Here is a 13694-nt window from a genome sequence, read left to right as displayed (position 1 = left end):
AGCAGACAGAAGTTCGCTGAGGCGAGTGACTGCCGTTGCGGTTCGTCGCTTCGCAGCAGATCAAGAACAGTACACCGCAACGATAGGTGAAACGTTCAGAATATGGTGACCAACTCCAACACCAACCCAATGACCCGAACAAAGAGGATGAACCGGGAGTCACACAAGTTCGCAGTTAGATAGCTCGGCATACGGCATCCATTACAGCTGACCGGATACGGAAGCATATATCGAACGCCGTGTACAGATTGAAAAGAAAATCGTAGAAACTGTTGCAGGTGATAAATGCAGGGTATATTTTTCTTCTTGAGGCTCTGTAACAAAAACATATTAACGTAGAAATGCCATTTCACGAAGGAAATTGACAGATATTGCGTGACCACGTGACGCATTTGAGCCAATTGTGGGTGTTGCGAGTGGCCCCCGTGTTGACGTCATCTTGATGGTGGGCCGGGGTGGATATTCTATATAAACGTATGTTTTCTCGGTTTGACGCTAGGCGTGCTGCACTCGGATGAAGTCGAATGTTTAAAATTCGAGTTTAGAGAAACCGTGGGGTTTTAATGCGTGAATTTTCGCATGGAGAGTCGTTGTTGGGTGCTTTATCGACTACAAGTACGAAAGAGCTCCCACAGTTTCTGGTCAGAGTCCCTTTAAAGGTTGAAGACGCGCAGCCATTTCGGATCGTTGGGATCGTTGAATGTGGATGTTGTATTTCACGCGCGACCAGCCGCCGTACGATTAGCTGGAAGCTAATACCGGCCGCGTTTTGGAGGGCATGAGTACTTCCCCCAGAACTAGGCAGTCCCGAGCATTGGTCGAGCCCAGAGCTGCGTCGGCCTGCAGTGTGATAGCATTAGATTCCTCCTCACGAAAAAAAACTCGTGCTCCCTCATTTAATTCCCCGTTGGTTCAGACGGCTCTCTTCGCCAGTGCGTAGCCGACAGCTGGCCACTCCGCCGCGCGGAATTGCGCAATGCCAGTGGAAGAGGGGCGCAAAGGGAAGCCCAACGAAAATACATGTAATGAATGAATGATGGGAGTTGAGTTGAAGGCATCAAAAAAGAAAATAGTAAAACTTTATCGAAAATCAGCCGCACTTTCTGTTGCATTGCCAACACGTAATTCGTTAAGTGCCCTAAAATTTTTGTGTTGCACCAAAATAGAAAAAGTGATACTAAAAGTGCATTGAATCGTAGATGACTGGCTCCCTCTGGGAGGGGCGGTGCACAACCCCCACCTCCATCATCACGTACGTGTTGGTGTTGACTCGGACTTCACGGGGCATGAACAGCGTGGAGTTGTAGGTATGGTACACCTTCCCAAAAGCGGATTTTGGGTCAGGAACCTCCTCGTCATTTAGCACTGGGCGAACACGCCTGAGTGAAGGAATTCCTATCGCGGGCCTAGGCTCAGCTACGCCCAAAAACACACGCCTGCGTCGATTTCTACCATCAGTACTCGAAAGACCACAGGTCGTTGGTTCCCATACCCTGGGGGTCACAATAGACGACCTGAGCAAATCCCATGATGCGGCGCGAATCCGTGCAGTGCACGCTGGGCGCTTCGTTCTTAGCAATTCAAGATGGCGATCGCGCTTGTCCGGCGGCTTTGATGATCGTTGTTGTGGTGTTGTTCCTTCGTAACGAATTAAGGGGTACTACATTTGAGTATTTCAAGAAACTTATGACTGCCTGCAACGCGAGTTCGTCATGAATTGCGACAGCCAACGAAATGAAGGGGCGCTCGAGGAAGGTAAGTGACTTCGCCGGGGCGGCTCGTTTTCGTGTTCTCCTGTGCACAGTGACAGAGTTCGTTGTGACATTCAGCCTTAGCACAAGCAGACAACGCTGTCTCGAATGAGAACACACGTCGTGGTAAAGGAGGAACACGTTGCTGTGTCCCTGGCTGCAACAATAACATGGCTTGGGACAGGCATGTCTCCTGGAACAAGTTTCCCAGTGATCGGGCGACCAAGTTAATATGGGTGAAGAGAGTAAATCGAAAAGGTGAGTGACTTGCTGTTGACTACACACTTGCTAATTGTCATGGGTTTCGAAATTTAGCTGCTTCTGTTTACAGGGCAGGGTGGAAAGTTTTCCCTTTGGCAGCCGACAAAGCACAGTAGGATCTGCGGCATCCATTTTAATGCGTCGGGGAGGAAGGCTTACATGGACAAACTCCCACGGTTTGTCCCATGGAAGGAATTTCCTCGTGAAATGAATGGTATGCTCGCGGATATGAACAAGGCAACTTTTTACATGTTCATTACTCGCCTCCAGCTGTGCCAAGGAATAAGAGCACGAAGATGAGTTCCTCATGCAAAGCTACCAGAAATGGCCAGAAAGGATCTCGTAGGCTGGATATCTCCTGTAGAGGAGACAACCCTTTGCAACTTCCATTCGACGATGGTGACCTCACTGGTAAGGATCTCACCTTCCACTGCTATTCTAATTTGCTATGAACATTGTTAACCTAAAACTTTATCACATAATGAAAATAACAGCCCCATGCAGGCGATATATTGTACATTTCCCACAATTAACATTTCCAATATTTTCCGAAATATCAGTTATTTATCTGTAGCATTTTGCAAGATCACACCTTGACCAAGGCTTCTACAACTCAATTGTTATTGGTTGAATGGTTTTATACAAGGGGAAACAATTGGAAATGGTGTGGAATTGTATTTTGAATGATAATCAAACAATGCTCCAAGTCTCTCAAGTCTCCAGTGCTTGCAGGATGCCAGTCTGCTGAAACAAACCTCACTTGCCATGACCTCACTGTTGGAGCCATGTTGACCATTGGCGAGTCACCTTCACGTATCGAGCAGACTCGAGCCCCAATGAAACAGCCCACCAACCAGCTGCCACTAAGTCACGGTACGCTACTGCTTGTGCAACATTTTTAAAGAGTGCAAGGTCGGAACGGTCCTGCCAATTCCTACTGCATAAATTCGCTGACTTTTCTCCATGACAATTTCAACAATACTTCCTGACCATCACAGCATATGTACCGTCATTTTACATCTCAGGCCATCCACAAAGCTCACTAACTTACTTAATGCAGACAAATCACGATTTTGCTGAATATATCTGCGTCAGCTATACGCCATTGAAGTAATCAAGGGGTCTGCACATATTCCCTATCCCGGTTCCTCCACTTCAGAAAACCCATTGCCTTGGTCCCTCATGGGCCCTCCCCCTACCCTCTCACTGACTCTTCCCATGAGCAGGTACATGCCTTACTTAGCAAAATCATTGTCCTTGTCCTGTTTGACCTTCTTGATGTTGACGTTCCACTCATCCGCAGGAAAGATCAATGGAAAAAGTGCATAAAACGATGTGTGTAATAGGTAGGGGCGCTGTGGCAAGTCAGAATTAGTAGTTTCAGTAACTTTTATCAGCAATTTGACACTTTACAATTTCCTGAATTTTCCAATCATGTTAAAATTTCCTGACAATTCTCCCCGTTCTCCAAGATTGCCAGGTTGGTGGCTACCCTGAGTATGGCGAGTACAACTGTGATTTCGGTACAGATGTTCATACAACTCGTCAGTCAATCAATCAGCGTACATACATATCAACTGCTGTTTTCTATGCCGCATTTTTCAGATTGTACAAGTGTTGTCATGCACACCATTCGGTGTAAAATAGACTATGGTGGTGGATCATATTAAAGTGTGCAATGTTCTTCTGCAAAATATTTTAAAGGCACCAGTGCCTATTGCTTTGCTTTGCAGACTGCCATGAGCATGAGTTTTAGTATGCAAGGATGTGCAAAAGATGCCATTGCAGAGTATAGGCGGCGTATGGAGGAGGCCATCGCAGCGAATGAGGTTTTGCAAGCTGAGATTACCAAGATGAAGGCAGCTACATCTGTGCTTGAGAGTAAAATTTGTGTCCTGGAAGCAAAGGTGGCTTCTCAACAAACTGAGCTACTGAAATGTCACAAATCAAAGGCCCCTTCGTTTGATGTAATGCTAGCCAATGAGAAGATGTTGAAATTTTACACAGGCTTTTCGAGTCCTGATAGATTCCTCATTTTTGTTCGATTTGTTGAGAAAGGTGTAGCCAAGAAGGAATGTGGGCGACCGACTATGTTAACCCTGCCACAACAGCTAGTCCTAGTCCTAAGCAGACTTCGCGTTGGCCTGCTTGAGGAAGATTTAGCATACAGGTACGGATGATCCCCGAGCACGGTGAGCAAGATGTGCACTTTCTGGGTGCAGTTAGCGAGTTATCTTAGCGAGTTATCTGGAGCAAGTGCCAGTTTGGCCCAGTCGCTTAACAGTGGACCGTTTCATGCCAGAAGCTTTTGCTAAATTGCATCCAACCACCAGAGTAATTTTAGATTGCACCGAGCTCTTTATAGAGACACCAAGCCACTTCAGAACGCAGAGCGACACATACTCCAGCTACAAAAATCACAACACAGCTAAAGGCTTAATTGGGATTGCTCCTAACGGAATGATAACGTTCGTGTCAGATTTGGCTCCCGGCAGGCTGTCAGACAAAGCTATCACCAGGAATAGCGGCCGCTACAGCATGCTGGACAAGGGTGACTCTGTAATGGCCGATAGGGGCTTTCTCATAAAGGATGACCTCGAAAATATTGGTGTGGACTTGAACATACCTCCGTTCTTGGGTGGAAGGGAACAGCTGTCTTCTGAAGAAGTCACAGAAACAAGAAAAATTGCGCACCTTAGAATTCATGTTGAGCGCGTGATTCGAGAAGTAAAGAGATTTAGGATACTTAGATATGTCTTTCCCAATTCCATGGTGCAGAACCTTAACAGGATATGGAAGGTGTGCACGCTACTATGCAATTTCACAAACGAGCCACTGGTGACACGGTAGCAGCGAACTAGGTGCACTTCAGGATTATCCACCCACAATACATGGCTAGATATAATTGAACCTCTGCATGCAATAAGGGGATAAGTCGATTTACCCCCCTTTTGCAATTTTTGCTGCAATCGCATCTACATACCAGTATATGTACCTGCCAAAGAAAATTTAGGAACGTATTGCAATGTAATGGCCTGCTACAGGAGGGTAAGAAACAGGAAATGCATGTTTGTCAATGGGACGGACAATCAGATCAGGCCTCTTTTCTCGGTTTGGGATTTTTCGACTTATCCCCTTGCATACAGAGGTTCAATTAGACCCTGAAGCTTCACAGTTTTATTTTTTTCCAAACTCTGGTCTAAATATAATGCAAGCTGCCAACACATTTGTATAGAGTCGTCGTGATCAGCCTGGAAGATGTTTGATGTAGTCTGAAATAGTCATCATGCGATCACAAAGCAAGGGGTACTGCTTTATTTCCTTAAGGAGGACGTACCTCCCTCTGGAGTGTCATTTACACACCTACACAGTAACACTTCTCAGTGCACTGTTATGCTGTTGAAAAGCAACTGACAGCAGTAAGGAAGTCATGTAAACGTACTGTTAATATGCAAATAAATGCTCTTTTGTGAAATGCATGCATTACGCTCTTGAGTAATCCTTCCTGTTAAAGATGAAGCAAAACAACATGCGGGATGTATCACTTGAACTGTAAATAAAGTTGTGTGTTCCAAGGCTACATGTTGGGAAAAAATAAATGTCATGGTCTGCTGGGCCATGTCTAGGTATATTAACAGCTAGGGTCAGAAGTTCCCAGGAGGTACAGTTTTCAAATTTGGGGTGTAAATAATAGGCTTCGTATTTACATAGTCAGATTACTGTAACCTCTGTTTAAAAAAACTTACACAGCGTGAAGATTAGGGGTAAAAAATGGGCCTTATACGGCTCTATTGCACACATCGTGAAGCAAAGGTGCTCCTGAATATATATAAAGGTTGAGGTCTGTTCAGACTATATACCTGCACCAGAAGTTTTGTGCTTACTGCTCGATTTCGTTGCACAAAATTGGAACTTTCAGCTTTTTACAGACAGTCGGGGGGGGTAAATATTGGGTTAAAGCTTTTTCCCGATAACTGTGTCTGTCTACTGGGGGGCTAAAAATGAGGGAGAATATAATTTAAACATAAAACTTTGAGCTCTATCTATAGCCTATGGTGTTGGAGCTGAGAGTGAGAAGCAGGGGCATTCTCTGCGTGTGCATGAAAAAATGCGGCCAGTCGTGGCAACATTTCAAATGTCCACATTCGTTCATCAAAGTCTATCCTTTGCACTTTGCAGTCGTGTCCGTTGTCCACAACGAAGTCGCACCACTTCAACCCAGTAATGGCAAGCTGCCCTTGCACTTGATGAAAGTATTTATGCGTCTCCTTTAGTTTTCCATTTCTAAGATATGGTGCGTGTTCTATGGCGTCAGCAATGTTCTCCACCTGCAGGTGCATAGCTTTTGCTAAAGTCTTTACCTCAATTAGACCAAACTCATTTGTAGTCTTGTCAAGCACCAGTCCATCAGGGGAGGCACCCAGGAAGGGAACACCTGGATTTACGCAGAGACCAACACTGTACACGCAGTTCCCAGTTTTCTCAGTGTACCTCTGTAATGCTGCCTTTTCATTTTTGCTCCCAGTAGCCATATAAGCCGTGGGGCGTCCCCCAGAACCTGCCAGTACATCACGTGCAAATTTTTCCGTTACTGCAGACTTCCGCCTCACAATGTCACCAAATCTTGAGGCAGTGATTCTGCCATGCCTTTCACTGTGCCACAGGGAGCTTCGAGACTGATTTCGTGTTTTACACTCAAGTTCTTGAGCATCTTCAAGGGTAAGAGTCCTTGAACACGTTGTTCTTGTTGCTCCAATCCAGAGAGCAGCAACGGGTAGCCTCATTAGTTCCGGTTCATTAGTCTCTGTATCAGGCTGTTTACGTCGTGGTACTGGTTGCATGTTAGACTCTTCCAAAACTGCAGCAAGCATCGGAGAAAGGGAATGCTCCATAAGGTCCCTGTGGAGGGTGTGCAATGCTGCGGATGAAACAGTGGCACTTACAGATGTGTGTCTACTATAGTTCTGGTTGTTTGAAGGCTTTAGTGGCACATGCTTCACAAACACTAGTTCCTCGAAACGTTCCACTGGAGCAGACTGCTTTATGGCACGTGCGGTTCGAACCCCCCACTTTCGTGGCTTTTCAGTGCAGGATGCCACATCTGGCACATACTTCAGGCCCTGCCTGATCACATCACGTGGGAACGACAGCAGTGCACATACATGCTTACACGTACAATCTGTTCCTGCGGGGCATATGCAGTGGCCTCCTGTCACGTTTCCATCATCGCCAATTCTCGTAACTGTTCGCCTCAGTTTTCGCAGTGTAAAAGATGACTCCACTGTCGCCTTTACAACAACGAAGTCCTGGCCATAATGAAGAAGCACATTTGTCACCTTGTCACTTTTGTACATCCTGTATCCTTCCTTGCCATGCTTGGATGCACCAGCCTGCTGTTGGTGAAACAAAATTTTCGCTTCATTGAAGGCAGCAGGGAAGTTGCCCAACTGTTTTGTCCAAGGCCCTTTTGGCACCTCAAATTGCATCGTGAACCTGGAAACATGAATGCACACAAAACCCTGCTTTATATCACATTTTCACATTTCAATCCTGAAGGACACGAGTCCATGTAAACGTGTTTAAAACTCGCACTATACTCAGTAAGGCAGGGGATGGTAGCATAAACGAATCAGAACCGGTCCCTCTTTCTCTCGGCTCCTGCATATCGTGACATTTGCTTGTATTACATTTGTACACCTTTGTGTTATCAGGCCATACAAAGAAACAGATTCGTCAAACCAAACACTGTTTGTGATTCAGTCATCGAGACTCTGTCGACAACAAACCCGACTGTTGGTTGTTTCCGTGACCGAACGCAGCGAGAGTAAAAATTTGATGTAAAAAAATTGACGGGACGGCCAGTTTCGGTTTCTACAATATCATTGTTATTCTGCACCTTTTGTGATATCGTGCAGAGTGACAACGCTTAATATGCACTGCCAGTATTACTACGAAATGCTGAAAGGCGTTTCAGCACACGTAGACTTCTCCACGAAGTTAATCACACGTAAAAAGCCCATGTCACGATCCATCACGTCAATGGCTATGTCACCAAATAACGCTGGCGTCCAATGCATTTCACTTTTCAGTAGATTCGATATATGGCCTTGAAGACTCATATAGCAAGGACAGACAGCATCTGCGAAGTAATATAAGAAAACATTTAGAGAAAGAGCCTTACCTGCATGCATTGATCACGTTTATCAACGCCTGATGTCTTGAGCAGTGACGCACGTAAACAACACCTATGTAGTGTAGGAGAATAAGCGTTAACGATAGTAAATGAACTATACGGTGCTGCTAACTGTGCAAGAGAATTTATGACAAGGAATTGGCAGACGTACCCGCCTCGTCAGTGCGTCGGTGTCAGCCGTGTCAGGTGTCAGCGCCCGGCATAGCAGACATCACCCTCGCGAGCGAAAAAACGTATGTCCCATGATTCCCGGAGCCGCAGCGACGTTCCCCTCTGGCGGCGCTCCAAGTTATTCTCGTCGTCTATTAACTGGATAGTTAATAAATCGTGGGACATGTTACGAATGCAGTAGTCTTTCAATACTAAACATGTAGCAGGGGCGGATTTAAGGGGGGGGGGGCGACCGCCTCCCATACGGTCGTGTTCCCTTTGTAAAAACCCTATCTCCTGGACGATGCTACGCCGCAAAGCACGAAATTTCCTTAAGTCCGCCCTCCCCCCCATGACAGACCCTTAAATCCGCCCCTGAGCCCATTGGTCTATTTTAATGGTGACGTTTCGGGGCTTTGTAAAAATGTTCCTCGCGCAGTACAGGCTGTTGTAATCAAGGGGGAAAAAAAGGTACGCGAGGAAGAGTGGCACATCTTGCCATCATTGTCCGTGGGAGTAGGAAAGGCTTTAATTCCCAAAATCACGAAATGATAGGATGTGATATATTTATTATTCGTTTTTACTTTGTTTTGACGTGAATGCGTGTACCTATATGCGTTCTATATGATGGCGAAGACCAAGAATTTCGCGACATGATTTGGCAAGCTTGAAACGGGTCGTGCTTGAAGACTCAGCTAGAGGTCCACGGGAAAGGTGCCGTCCAATCGACAGAATAACGTTAACTGCGTTCAAAGAACTGCACCTGGTGTTCCCTCGGTGATTGTGATTGGAACAAAACGGCTACTCCTGCCGCTCTGGAGAGAGGACGCCGCTAGTGCTTGTGCAGATTTCAGACAAGGTCACATCAATTCGTGTAAAATGCGAAACGGCGCTTCGCTCAATTTCAAATCCATGCATCTTGTGAGGGAGCTTGGCGAAATCCACGCGCAAATCCACTGATAAAGGGGCGATTGAATCCAAATCCAAATCATTCGTGGAAAATGCGATTGAATCCAAATCCAAATCATTAGTGGAAAATGCGATTCAATCCAAATCCAAATCCTGCCCATATTTTTTTGCGCAAATCAAATCGCAAATCAAATCCGCCAGCCCTCCGGTGGATTTAAATCCGGATTTAAATCAAATCCGTGGATTCAAATCCGCAACACTGATCCCAACATGTCGCTCTGCGTTACGTCCTCTTGCCATCTTGCCTTTACATGGGTGTCATTTCAACATATGAAAATTGCCTTTTCAGATTCAGGTTTCCAGTACTACTGCAGATATGATGGCCAGACGCCCAAAAGTCAAACTTCCTAAGTGTTACTGTCTTTATCTGTCATTTGAAAATTGCCCACTCTCTCCCTGATTATGAAGCACCTGCCCTTGCCAGTGTTGTACCTGGTTCAGCATTACGTGGCCAATGATGAATGGTGCCCTGTTGGACATTTTTTTTTTCCATAAACACACACTCTGAGGCCTTAGCTGCCAACTGACATGCATGGTAAAAGCAACTATCAGTTGCTACTTCATTGCTCAAAAAGGAAACTCGTTGCTGAGTAACACGTTCCAAGTTTTTACTATTCCCATATTATGAATCTGGCTCTGTCCACCAGGATGCTATATGTTGATGCCGTATGTGCGAGACCTTCATGTCCAAGTGCACCTACATGCAGCGGACTGTACGGTACTTCATTATGTGTTTATGCCACATCGCCAATGATGAAATGTGCTCTGTTGGATACTCTATTCATGAATGAACATTCTGAGGCTACAAGTATGAGCTGATACGCATAAGTAATGCAGAAAACGTGACGATGTGTACATGCTGCGTTCTTCAATAAAATATCTCCAATCTACCAATAGTGAACACATGCTACTGATTTCTTTTTAATCTTTCGGGTGCTGGCTGTCTAGGATGTTCTGTTTGCAGGAATCTGTGAACCAGTGGTTACTAACAATGGCTATTGGTTACCTTGACCAGATTTCATTTGAAGAAAAACTTGAGTCCGGGGGAACACTGCAAACACATCTGTACGGACCACAATACGAATTTGAGGAGAAATACATTTTTTCCCTTGAAAAGCTTGCTATGAAGCATAAGCTATTTTATTAACCAAAACATATCGCACGAGTTGCACCCGTAGGAAAATACCCAGCCATCTCATTCAGGCTACAGTGGGCATCAGTGACTCGCACTCATAGGGGCAAGCAACGCAGTAGTCTTTCAATTTCAAATTTCACACGCATTATCATGCACCACCTCGCTGTGTTTAGAGTTTCTGCTCCAGGAAATATCACGGGGAGGTGGGCATATATGCCCTGGACCAACTTCTAAGGAAACTACTGGTCTCAGGGTGCCTAGGGTAACGAGCAGACAGCCCAGCCGGAAGCTGGCAGACGGCATGGAGCCATTACAAAATCGCCATTGGAATGATGATAGTTGCTTACAAAATTTTATCGGGCAGGTCTTGCGTAAGATGTGGGCCATTTGTACACTAATCATGGGGCAAGGTAAAGTACGCGATGGTAGGAGGAACAGGTTACAAAAAGCTTTGGCTACGTTGCTGCTGCTGACAGAAGTGAGCATAGGATTGGGGATCAGATGACGTGGTTGTTATAATACAGCAGGTAATGGTGGTAACATCGTTCTGTGTCGTCATGACATGGCGGCTAAAATCGTGAGCGTTCACCACGGTGAGCGCACAGGCCTGCATGCACTCGTGGGGTGTCCCTTAGCACGACATTCTTCACATGACTCCATTGGCTTGAGTACGATGCCACGACGCGGACCCGGTGCTTTCAGCCATGGTCCATAGCGTTTCACGAGGGCTGTGCGGAGGATGCCTGCTCGGCACGATAGCCCCCGTCCCCTCGAAATGTGATAGCCATCCCTTGAAAGCATCCCATCTTTCACCTCCTTGTTCCTGGTAAAGACCTTGTGCTGGAAAAGGTATTTGAACATATATACGGAATGTGTTTGCAAACAGCACTTCACAAAGACAGCAATACAAATAAACCGGAATTCCTGGTAGGCATGTGCGAGTACTTCGTACGCATTTTATTTTCGGAAAAATTGCGCGATAAAAAGCAACTGGAAACTAGCTTTGTGGTACTTGAATTACAAACAGGTACCGCATCAAGACCAGCACCTGTTTGTAATTCAAGCACCACAAAAGTAGCTCCAGTTACTTTTTGTCGCACTGTTTTTCCAAAACTAACGAGCATACTGTATAAAATACCTGCCATGACCACCAGGAAGTTCCAGAGTTAGCGTTCGAGAAGCGACTACCCACGTCAATGATCAACACCGTAGCGTCATCGGCACGGACAGCTGGAATCGTGCGCAGCATCACGTTATACCCCTGAATTGTGCCAGAAAGTTCAGGCCGCCTTGTCTGTGGCATCAGCTTATACAGGAATATATACTCCGCGTAGCCTTTCGCCACCTCAACGGTATCCTGTGAAAGAAGACAATTCATGGAAATGAATCTTCCCCTGCGTGTCAGAGGAAATGGCTTTTAGCAGCACAGAGATTGAAATCGTTGCAATCTGTACTTACTGAGACTTCCCGCAAAACAGCTGCGGCACTCTTCCCATCCTGGATATCGTTGCCATCGATATACATGACGATCTAGTCTACTGCTAGGTGCAGTCGATGGATTTTTTCTCTCAGACGGGCCGCTGTAGCCCCGGGATAGCTAAAAGTCACGATTTCCACGTCAGCGTCCACGAACAACCTGGCGCGCGTCATAAACTTCAGCTGGCTACTGCCAACCAACGCGCCTTTCATCGTTTACGTTTCTCTGGGATCACAATGCATGATGCGTCGAACTGCAAAGTCAGCTGAACGCTGAACAAGTAAATCTCCGAAGAAGCTCCAAGGGAGAACCATGCGTGCGTCTGTGCCGTGCGCGAGATGCAGTTGGCGCCGTTGCGCAGTCCTCCTCTCCACGGCTGTCTGATCGTCTGCTCGCTGAGGTCGACTCGACGACCAAGCCTTTGGCAGCCCGGTCGTGCAGACGCGGATGTTCTGTGACGGGGCCCACACAACAAACCAACCGCATGCAAAAATATAAATAAAATCAAATGCGTTTGTGGTGTTTTGCACATTGGTTTAGGGCCTTATGGACCAGCCAAACCAAATATATTGCGATGATCGTGAGGGTGGGGACGTTTGCCACAAGATTTTGCGGCACGCTACCCAGACCCGGATTTATTTGTCATGAGCATTCTGCATGTATTCCTAAGAATCCTTCGCTGTAGTGGGACGATCATATGTTTAAACACTAAAAACAACAAATTATTTATCGAGTGGTCAAAAGCTTCCTTTTATGAACTGTATATGCACCGCGGAAAGGATGGAAATTCGCCTGCAATCTCTGACGGTGAAAATGAAATCGTAGTTCGATTGCCGCGGAAATAAACACTTTCTTTTATTTTTGAATCGGATAGTCCGCAATTGATGCAAACTACATTATGATAAACAGTCGCGTCCGAAACATTGAATATTCAGACAAACAATTCAACACGTCAGCCTGAACAGACTGGAAGACAGGTTGCTTTATCTTGGAATTATGAAATTTTTATCGTTTTTCCTCTTGATCAGCGTCTCACTCTGCTTCACAGAGAGAGCGGTGTCGTGTGTACGCGGTTGCTCCTCTCTGGCTTTGTTGAAGGACGCTCCTTCTGCTGTCCAAACACGCCCACCACGCCTGTGAGCCCCAACGTGTGTGAGTGCATGTGTGTGGAATTTGGAGTAGCAAGCCGTAGCCATCTGGCTGACATCTCCTAACCACTATGAAGAAGAAGAACCGAGACCCGTTACACGAAATAGGCATGAAAATGGACACAAAAATTCAGCTGTCGAGTCTCATGAAGTCTGTTGATGTACATGCCGCACCATGGTATGTGTTGTCGAGTCCGAACCTGGCACGGGCACGTGCGAAAAACGTAAAGCCCGGCCCGACTAGTCCCGCGCAATGCTCTAAAGGGGAGTGCGAAACCCTATCGAAATTTGCTAGCAGTCCTGTGCGAGCGCACCGGCTTTGAGTTCTACTATGAAATAATGCGAGCCGATTGAAGGAGCGCTTTCACGACACCAATCGACAGCAACGAACGTCGGGTTTAGGAGAACTCGTCACAAGCCCGGTCGTCACAGGCCAACCGGTGATAGGTGAACTCGTCAAGGAGGCCAACTCGTCACAGGTCATCTCGTACGAGGAACTGCCGTCACGCCGGAATAATCGTCACAGTGAACCTGCCACCCGCACACCGCAGCGTACTCCCCAACGTGCGAAATACGTAAAATGCTCTCCTGACCTAACATTGGTCAGTCT

General features: G+C 46.3%; 1 long non-coding RNA gene across 1 annotated transcript; it reads right to left on the bottom strand.

Moving 5' to 3' along the window:
• Window positions 1–7195: 7195 nt before the first annotated feature.
• On the bottom strand, window positions 7196–8506 carry LOC135397900 (uncharacterized). The gene is made up of 3 exons (XR_010423857.1): window positions 8357–8506; window positions 8194–8257; window positions 7196–7505 (listed from the first exon to the last, which is right to left on the bottom strand). It is a non-coding gene; the product is annotated as an uncharacterized LOC135397900 (long non-coding RNA).
• Between the last annotated feature and the right edge of the window lie 5188 nt (window positions 8507–13694).

Source organism: Ornithodoros turicata, chromosome 6, assembly GCF_037126465.1.
Source record: "Ornithodoros turicata isolate Travis chromosome 6, ASM3712646v1, whole genome shotgun sequence".
NCBI classification, from domain to species: Eukaryota; Metazoa; Arthropoda; class Arachnida; order Ixodida; family Argasidae; genus Ornithodoros; species Ornithodoros turicata.
The sequence above is the reverse complement of the archived record's forward strand: the minus strand, read 5'-3'. Positions and strand labels throughout refer to the sequence as shown.